Source organism: Perca flavescens, chromosome 2, assembly GCF_004354835.1.
Source record: "Perca flavescens isolate YP-PL-M2 chromosome 2, PFLA_1.0, whole genome shotgun sequence".
Classification (NCBI taxonomy): Eukaryota; Metazoa; Chordata; class Actinopteri; order Perciformes; family Percidae; genus Perca; species Perca flavescens.
The window spans coordinates 3,801,033-3,822,949 of NC_041332.1; the positions used below are offsets into that span (position 1 = coordinate 3,801,033).

General features: G+C 38.9%; 1 pseudogene; it reads left to right on the forward strand.

Annotated features, from left to right (window-relative positions):
- The first annotated feature begins 1,154 nt into the window (after positions 1-1,154).
- Positions 1,155-11,156, forward strand: LOC114567522 (E3 ubiquitin-protein ligase TRIM21-like; annotated as a pseudogene).
- The last annotated feature ends 10,761 nt before the right edge of the window (positions 11,157-21,917 follow it).

Genomic DNA, 21,917 nt, shown 5'->3' on the forward strand with positions numbered 1-21,917 from the left:
GGTCTAGGAGATTTACAATCTAATGTAATTATATTGAATCTGATGTAAATACAGCAATATTCCTCTGATTATATGTATAAATGTGTTTACGATTACTAAGAAGAGCAAATTCTGAGCAAACTACAACTCTGAATCTTTTTATTACATTAATGTATTTCTTACATTTTTACTGTAATTGGTTGGTTGATGTTTTTTTGGTTTATTTTACTCAATAAGGAGACAGGAAAGAAAAAGTCTAAATCATTGTGGCATGATTGCAGAAATAAAGTATGTTTGCAAAGACCAAGATAAGTCCAAATGCTTAAAAGAAAGTTGAAATGTCAAGACTTAAAAATAAAATCTTCAGACGTCGAAATTTTGAGAAACAAGCCACTTAATTCTTAACATGTTGACGTTATTCATAATATGTAATCGACTGTCTGACTTGAAATGTTGAAAATAATGTTAAAAATATTTTTTCAAAATGCTAAATAAATTGATGGTCTTCCTCTTTTCATGTTGTTCCCTTATGTCTGGCCCTAAGAATCTTCCATAGTCTAAAGACTTGAAACCAATCATTTTACAGTTTTAATCATTTCCCCAACAGAAAATCAATTCAAAACTAAGAAAAAAAAACAGGAATATCAGAGAATTTTCCTCTTTTCATCTATAGTTGTTCTGCAGAGCTTCTTCTTGCGGGTATTGTCTGACAACAAATGTTGTATAATCTCTCTGAAAGAGTCAAACAACAATAACTGATAAGTGCAGGGTGTTAATTTAAACTCGGAACATTTCTTGAGAGCTGACAGCCTTCCTCATGTCCGAGCACGTCTCCATGGGCTTTTCCTGATTCCCAATTTGAGCATCCCCGATTCCTCTCCTCGATTCCACTTCTTGATTCCTCTCCTCACGTCTTAGTACCGCCCAGAGGAGATTTGAGTCGAAGAGTCAAGGAAGACCCTTGAGGAGTCGAGGCAACTGGCATTTAACAAACACGAGACATCTCTGCCTCGGAGCCATCATTAAAAGCGAGGGCAATTACAAATGACGTGCAGTACCACTGCATCAGCTGTCCATTGTTTTTTGCTGAGAAAACCCTGGTATTTCCCAATAAGAGTGAACATGAGAGGGAGGAAACAAAAGCACAGAGTTGCAGTAAGAGGAGGAGCAACACTGGAAAGAGGAGAGATACAACGTCACACTCCAGAAATGAAACTTAAGTTTGTCAGAGTGTCAGCCACGCTGCAGTAGAGACAAGACTCTGTTTCTCTCTGAAAGAAAACTCAAACTGACTTCATCAGGTCTTTCTCAACAACACAGCAGAGTCTCTGACAAACACTGGTGAGTACAGCTGATCACATTTACACTTTCTACAACCAGGATTAACACTAAACTTCAGATCTACTCACAAAGGAAGTTCCACTCTTTTAATTACTTGTGAAATTTGTAACAATATAACTATGGCTGTTTGTCTGTGTCAACTATGATTGCCTCCTACACACTACTTGCTCTATTAACTCTGGCTGTTTCACAATAAAAGCTTTCCACCAGAGAACCAGTGAAAGGCTTGTAATGTGAAGCAGCTTGAGGAAATGTACAGTGAGCAGAGCTGGTGGTGGTGTTTGTGGATTATGAGGAGGGTCTGGTCTCCTTTTATGACGTAGATGCTGCAGCTCTTATCTACTCCTTTACTGGCTGCTCCTTCACTGAGAAACTCTTCCCATTCTTCAGTCCCTGTAATAATAACGATGGTGAAAACTCTGCCCCTCTGATCATCTCTCCTGTCAGATTAAACTAATCACTGATCTCATTTCAGGTTTTAATTTATTTTTAATCAAGGGAACAAATGTACATATTCATACATTTTACATATTGTTTTCTACAGAATCTATTTCCTCTGGTGACTGATTTACACTTTATTCCATTTATTATCATATGTTTAAACATGCAGAAATTCTTTGCAAATTGAATCAAACTTAATCTTGACATTTTTGGTGTTTTTAGAAAACTGATTTCTTCGGGAAGTTATAATAAATGCCTGGGTTTAACAGAGGTTTAAATAGATATCGTCCACATAACATGTGTCATGATGCATCAAATTAATGTGTTGATTATGTAATCATATACACATTTATTTGTATTTGATGTGCAGCCACAGAAAACATATTGCTGAATATTTCATTGTGTCATTAAGCTTCATTTAAGAGTCAGGCCTATTACATCCCATAGTGTCTACAGAACACAGTATGTGTCGTTGTTATACCAGGTATAAAAAGTTAATGGAAGTTTCTATCTTGTGTGAAAAATGTTTTGGGTAATTACTGGTCACTTTGGCCATTTTTTACTTGTTTCCTGAATTCTGTAAGATGGTTTATGAGTCAAAGAAATCTGTAAATATGTGATTGTAGAATAAAAACTGTAAAATAAAGCAGTTGTTGAACACAAGGCCTGAGTAAGCAGTGACTTGAGTACTGGAGGAAATGTACAGTAAGCAGAGCTTTGTTAGCAGTTCTGTTCTTTAATAAAAACTGGTCTACACAACAGGATGTGGACATGTTCTAATAAGATCTATTGCAGATATGTAGAAAGTTATTTCTGGAAGAGGAAGAATTAAATAAAGATATCTGCAATACATATCCAGTCTATCTACCTAATGTTAAAACAGCCACTTATACTATTCAAGGATTTAAATTTAGTTTGGACTGTGAAGTAACTCTTCAGAGAAAGTACAAAAAACTATTACTTTCCTTTTACAATTGAAAAGCACAAATGATAAGTATTAAAACAAATCCTTTCTCATTTACAATACAGTAAGGTTTTTTTCTGATGCAACCTTTCTTTGTCTGGTGTGACCAGTAGCTTATGGTGGCTAATGTTAGTGCTTTGGGCGCATGTCCGTGGGAAGTTGGGGGGTGGCCTGCTCACAGGTCGCCCTTCAAACCTGCTGGTTTACCGTGCATAGAAACCTGCTGCATGAAGACGAAGGGTGAGTTGTTGTTTTAGGCTAACTAAGTTTCTGTAATAAATCTGGATACATTAAAAAAGCTATACAGTATCATGTTTTCAAGTGCCCTAACTTGCTAACACAAAGCTAACACTAGTTTACCAACAGTCGTTTTCAGTACCAACGGGGTCAGTCAAAAACAAGAAATTCACACCTCACGGCTCAGTGTTTCCCCTCAAAATTACCTCACATAGAAGTTACAGGTACAGTACCAACTTCACCTTAAGTTAAGCCAGGGATTAATCTGTACATTACTAAAGTAATAAAAACGTATGAAGAAAAAAACCTAACAACAGAGCTGCAGTAAGAGGCGAGTCAACGCTGGACAGATAACATCCCAACTTCAGTTTCCTTGGAATGAAACTCGAGGTTTGTACATGTTGTTATGAGTTCAGACTGTTCCTCCCACATTACATAATTAACCTGAAAACTGTCCAATCAGAGCGCTGACTGGCAGCACTACAGGTGTGACTGGGTCCTGCTCACATGTCATAGGACCCTTCTAGATATAAAGGTGTTAGGAGGAGTCAGATGAACTCAGACAGCAGCAGCATCTGTCAGTGTCTGCTGATGAAGGTACCACGTCTCTTTGACCTCATCTGAACGGGACTTTAACAGCGGAGCAGCCTCACAGGTAACATTACACACCTTTGATGAAGAAACTCAGCTATCAGTTGTGATATTTTGGGGCTACATAATATACTTTAAGATGAGAACAGTGATACATTCTTTCAGCACTATTGTAAACTGTGTGATGTTTTGGCCAAAATGAGCCTTTTTATGTTTAGTTGAGTCAGATTTAATCAGCACCAGGAAACAAGTTAGATTTTAATCTCCGCTGACTTCACTGCTCAGAGCCGTTTGTGAAGGCTGAGAGTTGTTTTTAATTGGCAGGTGTGTGTCACAAACTTCATCCATCAAAAGTGTAAATCTGTCTTGGTTTTGATTTGTGGACACATGTCCTCAACAACAAGATAAAAGATATTTATTAATATTATTATTATCAGCAAAGCAGTCTTAAAATCCTGAAGTACAGACTGAGTATAAACACATCCAGAGGTTTCTGAAGGGACAAGTTGAAACCTGCAGTTTGTCTCTGTCAGCTACTGGAGGTGGGTTGGGTGGAGCTGAGGTGTGATAGGCTGGGACAGTTTGTGTTGTCACATAAATAACTTCAGTCAAGAATCTGGCAAAATGACAGCTGTCAAACGGAGGGTTGTCACAGTCAAGATCAGATGCTCCTGCCGTTGTGCCCTCAGGCCTCTCCAGCCAATGACTTTTCAATGTCTTTTCATTAGACAAGCTTAGTTCTAGAATCAAATTTAAAGATGCTATGTTACACAGGCTCTTATTCTGCAGACCACTCTACCTCCGTCTCCTCCTCACTCGCCCCTCCCTTCCAAGAAGTACAGCTGAGCTGACGGTGTGTACAAACTATATCCCAACATAGGGCCTACTGCACAGCCATCTCCAACAACCAGTGATTGAAAAAGTAGGCCCATCTAAATATTTGTGTGAATGTGTGCATATAAACTAAAATGTTATTTATATAGTGCAACCAATGTAAATTATATATTATTAGCAATACATGCATAATCAAAATGTGTGTTAAAACAAGGAGCTCGATGCACCAGGATCAGTTTTCTAGATGACAATGTATGTTTATTTTAAAACAACCACAAGTAGATTAAGTGTTCATAAACCGCATAATGGCCAAAAAAAAGGCCTAAGTGCCACAAATTAACAGACTATGCCAAATCTTTCTTTTTGGACAGTATGTGATACATTTTAAAATGTTACAGACTATTTGCTTCTTTATAATAGGCATACATGAATCGCAATCATACTAGGCTAAATATAGGCTATCTGGGCCTGCACGGCTGCAGGAAAAAGACACAGAGGTGTAAGTCACCATGTCTCTACCTTACGATGATTTTGGTACACCAATCATAGAATTGCTCTGTTTCTTTCTGTTGTTTTATTGCTGTTGTATTCTTTATTTTTTGCTGCTTTTAATGTCTTTTGTATCCCTGTATGGTGTCCTTGAGCGCAGAGAAAGGCGCCTTTAATAAAATGTATTATTATTATTATTATATTATTATTTGCACTCTGTAGTTCGGCTGATAAACTCTGACATGAGAACATGAATATCCAGATCATCCAAAATGTCTTTGTGAAGGTGAAGCAGTGCCATGTACGAAAGTCTACTCTGAGTGATAGTGCTATGGAGCCAGGTTTTCAGGTGGCGAAGAGCTGATAGATATAGTAGAAACTAACTTGTTGTTGTGTGTGGCTGTGAGTGTGCGTGTGTGCTATGCGTAGGCCGAATCGCAAACGCTTCAAGACAAATCTGATTGGCCAATACACACTGAAGATAAATTAAATAATTTTAAAATTACTAAAATTATCCGACTCTTCATCCCACACCCCAAACATGACATACTAAATGTCGTGGAACATAAACAACCACAAGAGATATTTATAAGATATCATTTTATTGTCATCGCAATTTTAAAGCTTCGCCACCAGCTTCGCCACCAGCCAGTAGCATAGGCGTGGGAAGTGGGGGTGCTGCAGCCTATGCTACTCTCTATTCTTTCAACCGCCCAAATTCGTCCCAAAATTAATTTTCAACGTCCCCGACCCTGTTTTTTATTGGCCCCAGGACGATGGAATGTCCTTTAGCTCGAGCCCTGGTCTCACGTCAAAGAGCCACTTCAAAATGACATTAGGTCCAGCCCACAGAGCAGCAGCAGGAGCTCTAACTGACTAAACTACACATACGTCACATCAACACAGCTCCTGTGTTAGCCAATGAGAGCTTCTGCTCTGATACATTTGTGTTTCAGTTTTCTTTCAGTTTGACAAAACTTTCTGATTTTAGCAGGAAGCCACGATGACGGCAGTGGACCTTTTTAACACTTTGGAGGATTTAAAAGAAGAGGAATTTAAACAATTCAAATGGTATCTGCAGCAAGACATCCTGGAAGGCTACCAAAGCATCAAAGTGTCCAAGTTGGAGAACGCAGAAAGGCAGGACACGGTGGATGAGATGGTGAAAACCTATAAACTTCAAGGAGCTCTGAAGGTGACCAAGAAGGTTTTAGAGGAGATCAACAGGAATGATCTGGTGCAGAGTCTGCCAGACACCAGCTCAGGACCACAAGGTCAGTCTCCCTTTTTAATTTGTATTTTCAGGAGGAAAGAGTGGGTGGACATGAGAAACACAATACTTGTAAGGGAACAGGTTGTTATTTGTGACCTGCGGTCAGTGTATGTTTTGGTCATTCGATTTTCATTTCATAAACAGGTATTATGTAGGAAAGCTTTTTTGCACACCTCTTTTGTCGGGCAGGTGCGTAGGATATGATCAAAAGTAGCAAATCAAAAAGTTTAGAGAAAATCTGACCATTACTCAAGCAATAATTTATTTAGAAGAAAAATACAGCGTTTCAGTCTAAAACCTTCATTAGGTATAATTCTGGAGGAATAGCAACATACAATAGTAATAATAATTTTTTAAAGGTAAAGGCCTGTAATTGGCCTGATTTCTCTGCTTATTTCTTTTCAGTGGCTAGAGCTGACAAAGGAGGTAACAGTTCATTTTCACATTCACAACATAACACAAACACATATGGACTTAACATATTTAAAAAAATGCAAAGAAAAACAGAGTCAGTTACTATGGTAACTGAGCCTGTGAACCTAACTTGGTCGGGAGCAGGTTTTCTTCAAGAAACTTGGTTTCTTTCAATCTCCTTCCTCTGAAACAGCACGCTTTCATTTCCTCATTCATTCATTCATTTTGTTTCAGGCGCATTTTAGAGCAGTTTGTTATCTGCATGAATACAAAAAATGGTGTTGGTTTATTAACCATGTTAGGCAGACTATGAAAGTTTATTTTTTCTAAAAACATGGCATTTTCTTTTGTTGACGATCCCGTTGATGAAGAATGTGCTTACTTCTACTTTACTTCGCAGGCTGTTATATCTCGGGAGATGATATTGTAGCTCCATCATTTTAATTTTCAGATAACTTCCTATTTGAGCGGTATCGTTTTTCTTCCCAGTCTGTTATGCAGCCTATGCTACATAACCTTATGCGTCCTTATATCACTAACGTCACCCGTTTTGGGCATGCTCTACATCCGATTATTTATGTCACATAATTTTTTCTTTTCTTTTTCTTTAAAGTAAAAGCCACTGTATAGCAAAGCGCCGTCAGAAGAATATGACTCACTCTGAAACGTGTTTTAAACATTTTTGTAGTGTTCCCTGGACACAAACCAGTAAGAGCCATTAAAACGGAGTGCTGTAAACCCTTTGAAATGAAATATTATGAATTATAATTCTGTTAATGATGGTGCTGCAGCCTCAGTGGGATTAGTAGGCGTAGTACTTCTTTGACCGCAGTATTGCACTTAAATTCCATTCATGCTGCCTTTTTATTGTGGTGGTGCACGCGTGTGAACCTACTCTGAGTTGATTTAACCAACTCATATCAGCTGTTCTGGAACCGAAAAATCAGAGTTTCCCATCTCAGGGTAAATCAACTCAGGGTTGGACTCCGAGTTTGTTAAACCTCCTTCCTGAAACGGACCCCTGGACTCTTGTTGATTATGGGAAATTTTCAAGCAGAATGGACAATGTACACTCTAGTCACAGCCACTTTCTCGATTATCGCTAAACACTCCAAATGGCTGTGACACGCCCACACTGTTGTTTTTTTTTTATAATTTTTTTTTTCACCTTTATTTTTACAGGCAAGTCATTAAGAACAGGTTGTTATTTACAATGGCATCCTGACAATTGGCATAGCCACATAGGGAAAGGGAAGGAGGGCTAGACGAAGTTTTGCTTTTAACCTTCAGCGACCTACTGGGTCGTATACGACGCCACACGGCACCTCCGATTAATATTTAGATAATTTCGTAATGGTTTAATTGAGCTGCTTACCGTTTTTTCCTGCTAAAAGCTAACAAGCTAGCCATCACGGGGGTGTCATTGCTGTCTTCGTAGCCTTTACAGAAGGTTTTCTATCCAGCCTGGAACTTGTACCTCTTTTCGGAGTTGTACAGCAATAAATCCAAACGCTTACATCCAAGATTTATCCACTCGATGTCCATAATTTATCATGTTTTCGGTCATTTCTGCCGCTAGCTCTGTTCTACCGTCTAGTATAAATCTCCCATGATGCTTTGCAAGAATGTGTTTACGTTTTTCAACCAATGGGAAGGCAGGTCCATCACACAAAGAGTATATAGCGGAAAAGAGAGTTCACTCCAGGAAACCCGAGCGAGAACAAAGAGTAAAGTGAAAAAGAGAGATATCTACGGTCTATGGCCGTTCTACAGAGAAGAATGGCGTCACTGTTTAGATATTTGGGATACATTTGGGCCTTTTTTTGAAGAAATGTAAATAGTTTGTCAACTGTATAAGTTATAATATGTATTTCTTCACAGTTTGACACCCAAGACATATGGGAACTGATTTAGACAGGAGATTGGCTTAGCTTTTATTGTTCTGTGTGTGATATCAATACATATCTGTGAGATTCATTTTCCGTTTTATTTATTTATTTGTTTTTAAGGTCATACAACCTTTTTTTTACATTCAATTGACCTCACTACAGCACAAATATTCTTATTTTCCAGAAAAAAAACTATGTACATTGATTGACTATAGACAACAGGGTTGATGTTTTACAAGCTTTTTTAGAAAATAAAACCAGACGGACAAGGAATTGTAAAAATGGCCTCAGGTTCCTAAATACATTTTCGTCTTTAACAAAAACATTGGAAAAAGGGACACATATCTTAGAAAAAATGTTACAACTACTTTGGGAATAGAGCCCATAGAAAAATAAGTTTTAAATTTAAGTAAGTCATAAGTCATGTGACAACATGCCATTTTAGGCCATTTACAGGTATGGAACTGTTACAAAGTCCTCTTTGGAGATTCAACACATCCATCTGAAATTGGGTCAGCAGAATCTCAACACCGTCACGGCGCCAAATTGGGAAGCTTCTCTGTTACCGTGGAATGATGTGATGTGTTGGGCAATTTGCATATTTCACCATAACACAGGAAGCTGTTAACTTGACTTTACGCTGTCCAATCTGACCCAAATTTCTGAAGACATCTACACGCCTATATTAAGTCAAATTTATAGCGCTAACCACTGACAACAGAAAGTAAGTTGTATGTGACACAGATCATTAGTCTACACTTGATATACAGCAATGTGACGTTACATTAGTGTGTTCTCTAGCACCACATAGTCAACACCGGAAATGGTACAAAATGTGCAAAACTTCATTTTTAGTGACACGAGCAACACAGGAAATAACGTCTAACTCATGACCACAGTGTCTGATGATCGTGGAAAATGCAAGAGCCATGTTGACTGGCGATCCATCAGTATCCCCAACCCGAATGTGGGAGGGCTCGTACATGAATGCTTGCAACATTAAATAAACTGTATTTTGAATGTTCTCTTTTCTTTTCATTCACACTAGGTGTATATATGGCTGCTGTGAGCATTCTGCAATGTGAAGATCAGTTTCTATGCTCCATCTGTCTGGATGTGTTTACTGATCCTGTCACCACATCATGTGGACATAACTTCTGCAAAAACTGCATCACTGAACACTGGAATACTAGTGACCAGCAACTGTGTCCGATGTGTAAAATGGTTTTCAACACAAAACCTGAGCTGCACGTCAACACTTTCATCTCTGAGATGGTTGCTCAGTTCAGACAGTCAGCTCAACAGAAAGCCAGCAGCAGCAGCTCAGAGCAACAAGTGTCCAAACCAGGAGAAGTTCCCTGTGACGTCTGCACTGGAACCAAACTGAAGGCCCTGAAGTCCTGCCTGGTGTGTCTGGTCTCCTACTGTGAGACTCACCTGGAGCCTCATCTGACAGCTTCACGTCTGAAAAGACATCAGCTGATCGACCCTGTGGAGAACCTGGAAGGCAGGATGTGTACGAAGCACGATAAACCTCTGGAGCTGTTCTGTAAGACTGACCAGACATGTGTCTGCATGCTCTGCACTGTTTTGGAGCACAAGATGCATGAAGTTGTTCCTCTGAAAGAAGGATATGAAGGAAAGAAGGTAGAGCTGGGGAAGACAGGGACTGAAATTCAGCAGATGATCCAGAAGAGACGACTGAAGATTCAGGAGATCAAACACTCAGTCGACCTCAGTGAGGAAGATGCAGACAGAGAGATAGCAGAAGGTGTTCAGGTCTTCACTTCTCTGAAGGAGTCTGTTGAGAGAGGCCTGAATGAGCTCATCAACACGATCAAAGAGAAGCAGAAAACAACAGAAAAACAGGCCGAAGCTTTCATCAAAGAGCTGGAACAGGAAATCTCTGAGCTGATGAAGAGGAGCACTGAGGTGGAGCAGCTCTCACTCTCTGAAGATCACCTCCATCTTCTCCAGAGTGTCCAGTCCCTAAACATCCAACAACCTCCACCCACCAAGGACTGGACAGAGGTCAGCATCCGTCCATCATCATATGAGGGGACTGTGGTGAAAGCTGTGGTGAAAGCTGGAGGAGACACTCAGTAAAGAGATGAAGAAGCTGCTTGAAGCCGAGCTGAAGAGGGTCCAGCAGTATGCAGTGGATGTGACTCTTGATCCTGATACAGCACATCCTAATCTCATCCTGTCTGATGATGGAAAACAAGTGAATCTTGGTGATGTGAGGAAGAATCTCCCAGATAACCCGGAGAGATTTTCTTATCGTGTTTGTGTTTTAGGAAAACAGAGTTTCTCTTCAGGCAGATTTTACTTTGAGGTTCAAGTTAAAGGAAAGACTGAATGGACTTTAGGAGTGGCCAGAGAGTCGATCAAGAGGAAGGGAGACATCACACTGAACTCTCAGAGAGGGTTCTGGACTATAGCGTTGAGAGATGGAAATGAGTACAAAGCTGCTGCTGACCCTCCAGTCCGTCTCTCTCTGAAGTCTCCTCCTCAGAAGGTGGGGGTGTTTGTGGATTATGAGGAGGGTCTGGTCTCCTTTTATGACGTAGATGCTGCAGCTCTTATCTACTCCTTTACTGGCTGCTCTTTCACTGAGAAACTCTTCCCATATTTCCATACTGGTAATAACTATGGTGGTAAAAACTCTGCCCCTCTGATCATTTCTCCTGTCAGTGTAAACTAATCACTGATCTTATTTCAGATATTGTATATATGTACATATGTACAATTTAAATTTTAATGTACATATTCATATTTTTTACATCTCCTTTTCTACAATATCTGTTTCCTGTGGTGACTGACTCAACTGACAAACTCAACATACTTGGTGTCTTTAGAAAACTGATCTCTTCTGGATGTTTAAAAAAATATCTGTGGGTTTAACAGAGGTTTAAACAGGGCGATTGCCTAGGGCGTCAAAAGTGTTGGGGGCGCCGTGTCGCCCTTAGGTCTACTTCCCATTAATAATAGAATTAGAACAACAAGCGAAATAAAACGTGTTTATTAAACATGATCATCCTAGGGTCCCCCCTCAGCCACACGTTTACTGGTCAACCTTTCATTACACAACGATCCAGTCTCAGGTCAGACTCAAACACACGGAGCTCAGAAGCAGACCTGTGCATCGCTTAGTGTCCACTCTCTCTGGAGAAATAGAGACGAGCAGCGGCACAGACACCAGGGGCATCGGACCCGGGGGTAAAACCAATACTGATTACCAGGGCCCAAGGGGAGAGAGGGCCCTTGAAAAGTCTGGAATATATTTGATTTTACCTGGATATTTTCATTTCCTAGTAACATTTCATAATGCATATCAGATGAAATGTAAAGTTAGTGTATTGGCTGAATAACTTGGTTGATTGACTGACTATATTTTGTATACAAAAAGGGCTCACCTCCCCCGCCCCCTTGCTAATGTGCCAAATGGTTTAGTCCACCTGCACGCATTACGTTAGCTAGATCAGTTGAGAGCGTCTGGTGGAGCGCAAACTTCTGCTGTAGAAATGTCTTTCTCAAAGAAAGCCAAATCATGCTACCAAAAAGAAAGGAAAGACAGGAGGAGCAGAGAAAACAGAATGAGGGGAAACAATTGGTAACTGACTTCTTTTCAAAGAAAGCTGAGCACAAACTAGAAAACCAAATCCATGGTGCTAAACTGCTTGAATATCTCTGTGACTGTTAGCGCTAAAAACGGACTGAGACAACCCTTATAAAGAGCAGAACATACACTTGATCATTTGGTTATACATGTAATCTGAGGTAAAAACTAAATACATAAACACTAACAATGCTGTTTGCATACAACACACCATTGTAATAGCCTCATTTAAAACATGTTTAATTTTAAATTAATAGGCTATAATGTCTATAATTAGCAGTAATAGGCTAATCAGTGTCATAGGTAGCTTGGTAGCTCATCGGTAGATAAATATCATGTCAACATTATAGTTATGTCAGATTCAATAGAAGCATGGCCCTCAGTTTCAGAAACTGTCCCACCAGGGAGTGGAGTAGCAACAGACCCCTCATCATCCTCTTTGGATTTGAGACAAGGTGAGCTTATATCAAAATCAAAGCAAACCATGTTTAGCCATTTTGACTGAAAGGTGTTAAGTAACACTAACATGTTAGTGTGTTTTGTTATATTAGGTTACAATTAGGATAAGCGGTTAATATCAGATGTATCCTTCATAGAGAAAGATGATGGAGATGATGTGATTGAGGATGATGGGAGTGAAGACAGCATGGAGCTCTGAGCACAGTGTGGAAATGAGAGATGAGGAACTGGAAAGTAGGCAGAGCAGTGCAGACCAGTTTTTGCCAGAGGATCCAGGACTATGGACGCGCTCGGCTGTAGTTTTGTGTTTCCACCTCCCATGTAGAGCAGCGTAGCCTACAGCCACTTCCCTAAACTGTCTCATTCAAAGACCAGCGTCCCAAACAGGGCTCTGAGTCTGTCAGGAGGTCTGACTTCTACCGTCTCAGCAGAGATATCACGTAATGCACAGTAGACTATAGTGCAGGTGGATTATTTTCTGAAATATAGTGACTTTATTCTTGTAATAGCTTATTGTATTATCACTTTATTTTTCTCAAAATATCACGACTCCTCCAAACCTCAGAGAACACAGATGAGATATACTGTATTTTGAATGTGCATAAAGTTTTGAATATGAGCAGAAATCTTGCTCAAACACATCTGAAATATTACAGTCCAGGGGTTTATTAATTCATTAAAATGAATTCATGTATCATTCAGGTGAATAATTTTAATATGCACATTTAAGGAGGTTACTTCCTCAACAAAAGAAGCAAAAGTGGGAAGAGTAAATGATGCCTAGGCTACATGTGTTGTGACTCAGATATATTTAGAAAAGTCGATCTACAGGAGAATAAATAGTTAAAAACAATACAGAATGCCTGATAGCATTACTGCAATATATTCCATTATGTTTTTATATTTGGATTGTAATCTGTGTTTCCTTTTAGATAAACATATTTCTAGTATAAATTGTTTCAGAAAAAGGTAAAGAAAAATAAGTGCATAAAAATGCACAAAACGCAATCTCGCCTAGGGCAACCAAAGGGCTAGAACCGGCCCTGGGTTTAAATAGATCCACATAACATGTGTCATGATGCATCAAATTCATGTGTTGATTATGGAATCAAATATATATTTATTTGTATTTGATGTACAGCCACAGAAAAGGTATTGCTGAATATTTAATTGTGTCATGAAGCTTAATTTAAGAGTAAGGCCTATTACATCCCATAGTGTCTACAGAACACAGTATGTGTTGTTGTTATACCGGGTATAAACAGTTAATGGATGTTTCTATCTTGTGTGAAAAGTGTTTTGAATAATTACTGGTCACTTTGGCCATTTTTTTTACAAGCATGAATGTTATTGTGGGTATCTTTAATTACCATTCTGACTAGTTAGAATATAATTTTGACTAGGATAAATGCTATTATAAATATCTAATACATATCTAAAATGTAATTACAGATAGGAGTGTGGTTCAATTAAATGTTAAAATGGCCTGCCATAGAACCTAAGACATTTTTCCTGTTTTCATCTATAATTGTTCTGCAGAGCTTCTTCTTGCGGGTCTGACAATAACAATAACTTTAGTTTTCTATATTGTAAATTGACATTATTGTTTAAAGCCACATTTCAATACTAACAACACATATTGTATAATATCTCCAAAAGAGTCAAACAACAATAATTGATAAGTGCAGGGTATTAATTTAAATTCTGAACAGTTCTTGAGAGCTGACAGCCTTCCTAATGTCCCAGCATGTCTCCATGACTCCCTGCTCCACTGCAGCAGCAACATCAGACCTCCATGTAGACCACTACCTGGTGTTGTGACACAGAAGGACCACTAGATGGATCACAACACAAAGGAATGATGAGACAAAGTTACTATATTGCTGCCACGCTGACCACCAAAACAGTTTAGTTTTTCAGTTTAGTGGGAAGATTTTTGTTGAGGTTTTTCTAAAAGATTTTTTGAAGTGTTATTTATTCCAATAGCACCAAAAGAATGATCATGATTTATTGCCATTTTGCCAAATAAACACATTCTTAGTGAAACTAAGTCCCTATCCTTGGTGCTTATTCTAAATATATACTTGAAACTAGAAAGCCCCCCCCACCCCCACCCACTCCACACCTGAGTGTGTTACTAAAATCATATCTAAATATGAGGAAACAAAACCTAAAAAACAGAGCGGCGGAGAAGAGGCGGAGCAACACTGGACAGACAACATTCCAATGTCAGTTTCCTTGGAATCAAATTCGAGGCTTGTACATGTTGTCATGAGTTAATTAATCTTTTTTGTTTCTTCCTGTTTTTGGGCTTCAGTGTTTCTGCAGTTTAAACTCTGTGGAGGTCACACTTGTACTAAATTGCTAAGGTAGTCAGAAACAGGGCTGGACTCGTCATCTGGCATACCGGGCAGTTTCCCGGTGGGCCGACGCACTTTTGGGCCGAATTGTCGATATAATAGGCCTTTTTTTAATTCTTTATTCATTTATTTTTTGGCCACGCCGGCCCATAAAGAACCTTTTTTCTTTATTGGCACTGTTCTGACCCAGTCAAATCCAGGAACACCCTTCCCCACTCCCGGCCCTGAGACACAAGCTGTATGGTTATGATGGACGTGTAGCATCCACGTTAAAATGGACAAACGGGCATCCAGTGAGCTCAGTTGGTAGAGTGGATGCCCCTCGGGTCCGACTCCGACCTGTAGCCATTTGCTGCTTCTCATTCCCCCTCTCTTTCTCCCCTTTCATGTTATGTGCACCTCACGTCATAACGACAACAGGCAGTTTGGCTGTAACATTAAAGTTAGTGGCTGTCAGGTAACCTAACTGTTTAAGCTTACATTGAAAATGCTAGCGGTTAGCCTGTTGGGTAGCTGAAAAGTCTGTGTGATCTATAAAATCAGTGTTGATACAAGCATCAGTGTTCCTTGAATTGCTTAATTAGCTAATGTTAAAGCTAAAGTGCTCTTTTCCAGGGCATATAATACTCTCAGATTTATTGTAGCTTTTGGGAAGGGTTATGGGTATTGTATTTAGCACTTTTGTCCAAAGCGAGAAAATATGAATCTTACAATAGTTAAAATTAAAAGTAAACAGGTTTTAAAAGTTGCTAAGCCAATATTAAGCACAATAGTAATAATAACAATAACAATAGGGCAATACAATATCAAATATCAATAATTAAAAAAATAAACAAATACCATAAATACACAAATAACTCTAATTAATTAAGTGTAAGATCAACAGTTAAGACTTGACACCCCTCTTGAAGGATCAAAAACTATCATATGAACGCAGAACACTAGGCAACTCATATAATAGAATGCTCGCACACTTTAAAGGTCCCATGACATGGTAACCTGTCTCCGCCAGATCTGGGAACTTTCCGTTGGAGAACTTTTGGGAAGGGGCGAAAATACTGGTTAGTTGATTGGATAAACCTCTGAATCTTGGTGATGTAGAGAAGAATCTCCCAGACAACCCAGAGAGATTTTCTCGTTGTTGTAATGTTTTAGGAAAGCAGAGTTTCTCTTCAGGAAGATTTTACTTTGAGGTTCAAGTTAAAGGAAAGACTGATTGGGATTTAGGAGTGGCCAGAGAGTCGATAAACAGGAAGGAAGACATCACACTGAGTCCTCAGAAAGGTTACTGGACTATATGGTTAAGAAATACAAATGACTACAAAGCTAATGATTCTCCTCCCGTCTTTCTCTCTCTGAAGTCTCCTCCTCAGAAGGTGGGGGTGTTTGTGGATTATGAGGAGGGTCTGGTCTCCTTTTATGACGTAGATGCTGCAGCTCTCATCTACTCCTTTACTGGCTGCTCCTTCACTGAGAAACTCTTCCCATTCTTCAGTCCTGGTCTTAATGATGGTGGTAAAAACTCTGCCCCTGTGATCATCTCTCCTGTCAGAGTAAACTAATCACTGATCTCATTTCAGGTATTGATTTATTTTCAATAAATGGAACAAAAAAGTACATATTCATATATTTTACATCTTATTTTCTACAGAATCTGTTTCCTGTGGTGACTGATTTACACTTTATTCCATTTATCATGATATGGTTAAATGGGCAGCAATTATTTGCAAACTGAATCAAACTTCATCTTGACGTATTTGGTGTCTTTAGAAAACTGATTTCTTCTGGAAGTTATACAAATTTCTGTAGGTTTAACAGAGGTTTAAATAGATATTGTCCACATAAAGTATGTTATGATGCATCAAATGACTGTGTTGATTGTGTAATCAGATATACATTTATTTGTATTCAATGGGCAGCCACAGAAAACATATTGCTGAATATTTCATTGTGTCATGAAGCTTCATTTTGAAATTTTTTTATTAGTTTATTTATCAAGGACAATGCAGTGCACATTATTACATACAATTATCATAGTCAATCCATAACAATGTGAGTAGATGTGTTGCATAAAAAGGTTTCTAGCCAATTGGCTAATTTGCAACCCCAGTCTTTGGTCAGGCCTTTCTAAAAATGTATCCAATTATAATTTTTAAAAGAACTACATAGTGTGAGTTACACAATCATGCATCTAATAAGTTGTATACTAATACATTACATCAACATTTCGCAGAGTCGTGACCACATTACACAGAACAGCATATCCCGTAACAACACAAACCCCAGGCACCCGGACACTCACACTCACTCACCTATACCCTAACCATAACCTTGGCAGCCATATACGACCAGCCATGCATCCACAGATAATACATTACTACAACACAGCTGACTCAATGGTTACATTTTTGATTTTCTTTCAGCCAGTATTTCACCATTGTATTGAATGTTTTCAGTTCAGTTTGTGTTTTTATTTCGATTGGTAAATTATTCCAGAAATGGGTCCCTATCACTGAAAAACATGACTGTCCGAAAGTAGTTTTGCGCCCCTCTGCTATGGAGTTGCCACCTACTGCTCCCCTAGTGGCCACTCTCCTTGTATTTGTTTTTGTCACAAAAGGACAAAGTACGGCTGGAGCTAGATTATTTGCACATTTGAAAGTCAGTTTAAGAAAAGAAAACTTAATAAAGCTATCAAAATTTAAAAGTTTGTATTTCTGTACTATCAAGCAGTGATGCCACGTGAATTATGTAAGATGGTGTACAGTATGAGTCAAAGGCATCTATAAATACATGATTGTAGAATGAAAACTGTAAAATAAAATGACTTGAGCACTGGCGGAAATATACAGTAAGCAGAGCTTTTTTAGCAATGCTGTTCTTTAATAAAAACTGGTCTACACAACAGGATGTGGACATATTCTAATAAGATCTATTGCAGATATCTAGAAAGTTATTTCTGACTAGGAAGAATTAAATACAGATATCTGCAAAAAATATCTAGTCTGGCTATTAAATGTTAAAACGGCCACTTGTACTATTTAAAGATTTAAATGTAGTTTTGACTAGTACAGTCAAAGTTATAGATATATTGAAAAACAATTGCTACAAGTATGAATGTTTAGTTTTCTACGTTGTGAGTTGACATTATTGTTTAAAGCCACATTTCAATACTAATGTCCCCCGTTGTATAATCTCTCTGAAAGAGTCAAACATCAATGATTGATGAGTGCAGGGTATTTAACTGGCAGACAACAGTATGTGAGGGCGGATCACAGTCAGTCACGAACCATCATGACAAACACCGGAGTGCCACAAGGATGTGTTTTATCACCATTGTTATTTTTCTTATATACTAATGACTATGTCACCCACTATCCTAACTGCTCACTGATTAAGTTTGCAGATGATGCTGCCCTAGTCGGCTTTTAACAGATAATGAACAGGACTACAGGACTGAAGTTGACCACTTCCATGAATGTTGTAATCAAAACTCACTAAATTTAAACATTTCTAAAACCAAAGAAATGGTGATTGATTGAGACTGTGGAGGAGTAGAAGTATCTGGGCACTATTATTGATTACAAACTCACCTGGTCGGCCAACACACTAGCAAGATATTCGAAAGCACAGCAACGGCTTTTTTTTTATAAGGAAACTGCGTAGTTGTAATGCAGACGCAACAACTCTGACATTGTTTTATTTAACTTTTATTCAGAGTGTGGTGACTTTCGCCATCCAGTGCTGGGAGGGGGGGTCTTTCTGTCTAGAATAGGAACATGCTGGATAAGGTAACTAAAATGTGCAGGAAATTTACCGGATCCAATGTTAAAAGCATCTCCAACCTCACAGAACAGTATACCCTCAATCTGGCTCTGAGGATATTGGATGATCCATCCAACCCACTTTTTCAGAGTGGAATAAAGAAAAATCAATGACTTGAATGAATGATCAAAACAAATTGTAATATTGAAAATAGGTCGAAATATCAGGAACGTTGAAGGATCTACCTCCTCTCATTTTGTTCCCTTTTTGGTCTCATATGGAAACATTACTGTTTTAGTGTGTGTTTGCAGAGCGTCTTTACGGAGCCCATCACAGATATAAAAATATTATTGCGTGGCCTCAAGTTATTATTTCGTGGCATAATGTAGGCTATATGGAAAACTGCTTTTTCAGAGGACTTGTTAATGCTTACTGCGCAATCATAAAGTAGTTTCTGGCGTTTTCTGAAGTAGCCCGTGTAATGAGAACGTTCCCTGTCTGTGCAATCAATGCAATTCTTGTCTGCAAATTATTTTGCTAATCAAAACACTGAAGACGAGTTCCGGTCTTTGCTTGGCAGGACACGCAGCGTCTCAGCTGAGAACAGGGCTGATACAGACAGACAGACAGACAGACAGACAGAAAGACAGACAGACAGACAGACAGACAGACAGACAGACAGAGGGACTCATACAGACAGAGAGACACACAGACACACAGACAGAGAGACAGACATACGGAGAGACAGAGTAAATGTAAATGTATTTACAGTATTGAATCAAGAGGCGTGTGTGGAGACCACAGCGACTTTCTAAGTTTCTGAAAGTACAGCGACGCTTCCACACAATGCTTCTGTTCATGGAGTCATGTGAATCAGAAGCAGACCTGACGGGGTGAAGATGGCAGTAAGAGCCGGTCTTAATGGAAGGCATTAGCCGCAGTTTAATGACAGCGCTTCCCGCCTGATGCAAGTGTGTGTTCGGGGAGAAATAAACACCATAACTTCTGAAAGGAGGGGAGGATTGGGGGGGCGGGGGTCCTGCGCTCATACAGTATGGATATTCAACATCAGTTATTCTCCCAAAACAGTGTGTTTATCCACCGAGCCCCGAGCCCCCCAGGTTCCACACAGTGTCCAACACAGAAAAAGTCCAAAAATGACAGAGAGGTGTTACAGTACGCCGGTACTTTGTCTCCGGTGAAGTGTCTCATTTTGGATGACCTGGATATTCAGGGTCTCATGGCAGAGTTTATCAGCCAAACTCCAGAGCGCAAATCTACGTTTGGTTTACCAAAATCATTGTAAGGTAGAGACACGGTGTCTTACATCTCTGCGTCTTTTTCCTGCAGCCGTGCAGGCCCAGATGGTAGCCTATATTTAGCCTAATATTATATTATGTATGCCTTCTATAAAGAAACAAATAGTCTGTAACATTTAGAATTTGTCACATAATGTCGGAAAAGAAAAATTTGCATAGTCTGTTACTTTGTGGCACTTAGGCCTTTTTTTGCGGTATATGAACACTTAATCTACTTGCGGTTGTTTTAACATAAACATACATTTTCATCTAGAAAACTGATCCTTGTTTTAAAAAACATTTTGATTATGCATGTATTGCTAATAATATATAATTTACATTGGTTGCAATATATAAATAACATTTTAGTTAATATGCACACATTCACACAAATATTTAGATGGGCCTACTTTTTTTAAATCGCTGGTTGTTGGAGATGGCTGTGCAGTAGGCCCTATGTTGGGATATAGTTTGTACACACTTGTCAGCTCAGCTTCATGGAGAGGAGGGGTGAGTGAGTTTTTAAAAGGAGACAGAGGCAGAGTGGTATGCAGAATACAGAGCCTGTGTAACATAGTAGTTCAGCACCCCAGCACCCCCTGCCGAAAATATCTTTCCGCGTCTCTGGACAGACAGAGAGGGACTGATACAGAAAGACAGGAAGACAGACAGACAGACAGAGCTAAATTCAGCTGATGATCCAGAAGAGAAGACTGAAGAGATAAAAGTGATGAAGTGCAGCTCAGGTCTTGTGTTGAAAACCGTTTTACACATCAGACACAGGTACTGGTCAGTGGTATTCCAGTGATCAGTGATGCAGTTTTTGCAGAAGTTGTGACCACATGATGTGTTTACAGGATCACTGAACAAATCCTGACAGGTGGAGCACAGAAACTGATCTTTGGATGGCAGAACGCTCACAGCAGCCATAGAGTGTGTTCAGGTACACAATCAGATGCTGGACAGCTGCACGTCCTCTTTAAACGTTAAAGTTGTATTACTGTTGTGAGTCCAAAGCGAGTGTGTATCCAGTGTGTGTAGAAGATGAAGCATTTTCCAAATGGCACAACAGCACTTTTCACAGTTGTAAACAAACATTCTAAATGTTGCTGTTGCCTAGCAATAGCAGCTAAACACAAACCACAGAGATTCAGTTCAAAGTAGCCAAACCAAAACCAGAATTATAAAATCAAAGACACACAAATAACTCAACGGTGCATCTTCCCTAATTATATTATGAACTAATAAACTGCTCTGAGAACTTAATCCCACATTGTAAGTTATTCTCACTTTATAATTGCGCGTAAATATTTATTCTATAAATCTGTCAAATGCATGCAGACTGACTGAGAGACTGAGACAAAACCTCTTCTTTTAATTCATTTATTAAAGGGATAACCAGGGAATCATCTCATTTTAACACAATAATACAGAAAATACTAAACACATACACACAACACTCCCAAGCCTTATTACTCCAACACTGACCTAAAACAAGGTGTTTTTCATGGCTGTCGGGAAGACAACACGAGGGTAAAGAAACACAAGAACATCAACAGACGTACACACTAAATAAATGACATTGAAAAGTCCAAACTAAAATAAAAAATAAAACTATTATTTTCTTTTTTCTGTTTTGGCTTTTTTAAGACTAATTGAAAACTGGAAACTATAATAACCTTGCTTGGATGTTGATGTACAACTTATAAAAAAGATTTACCGTATTTGGAAATATATTTATTTACTTTTATGCAGAAAAAGAAAACATCTTTGTACAGCAAATTCTAACCCAAAATGAAAGAATGTATTTATTTGAAGGCCATGACAGGAACAGCAAACACTAGAATACAACAGGGAACAAGTTCTAGATGATGGCTCTGTTTGATTTAGCCTGGGTTAGACAAGTGGGATAAACTTGATTTGAGTTGGTTCAGCTTCTTGGACACGATTACAAGACAGTATGA